Genomic DNA, 781 nt, shown 5'->3' with positions numbered 1-781 from the left:
CATGACGTCAGAGGGGCTATCATCACGAAATTACATTTTATTTTTACTGCGTTTAATTTGAATTAATATTAGAATAAAATAATACACCAAGAAAAGCTCACCTTACCTCCTGAGAGGATTTAAAGTGATGTGCAGTGAAAACATTTACACGTTTATTTAACCGAAACCAAAAAACAAAATTACATTTAAAAAAAAAGGTCAGTCAGTGGCCTGAAAGCTGCAACGCATGGAAGACAAAAGCTGTTCAAAAAGTGGAAAATGTACACAGAATTAATATCATATTTCCCTGCAGTTTCCCACAGCGAGGTGAGGTTTATGTATGCGGGATTTTCCAGTGGGGCGGCGCAGGGAGCCAGAATATTTGACCACAAAAGGTTCGTTTAGAAGATCAGTCTGGTTTTAAAATTATTTACTATATATATATATATATATATATATATATATATATATATATATATATATATATATTACATATATATATTACATATTTTATATGACTATTTCATCAGAAAAATACAGTGTGGACAGCACGAGTACAATTTTCAGGCTTTGTTGATGAATATGTATATGTTATTATTTAGATTTTTTTTTTAAACTATTTTGTTTATAGTATATTAATGCATAAATTTTATGAGTATATTTTCTGGAAGGCACTGGAAAACATCCTATGTTACATATTAATGTCACACATTCTTATACATGTATATGTGTATAATATAATTTCCTCAGGGATTAAGAAAGTATTGCACTTACTGCTCTTGCACTTCTGATTAGATGCAAA

The sequence above is a fragment of the Neolamprologus multifasciatus genome, chromosome 4, assembly GCF_963576455.1.
Source record: "Neolamprologus multifasciatus chromosome 4, fNeoMul1.2, whole genome shotgun sequence".
In the NCBI taxonomy this organism is placed as follows: domain Eukaryota; kingdom Metazoa; phylum Chordata; class Actinopteri; order Cichliformes; family Cichlidae; genus Neolamprologus; species Neolamprologus multifasciatus.
This window is presented reverse-complemented; position numbering follows the sequence as displayed.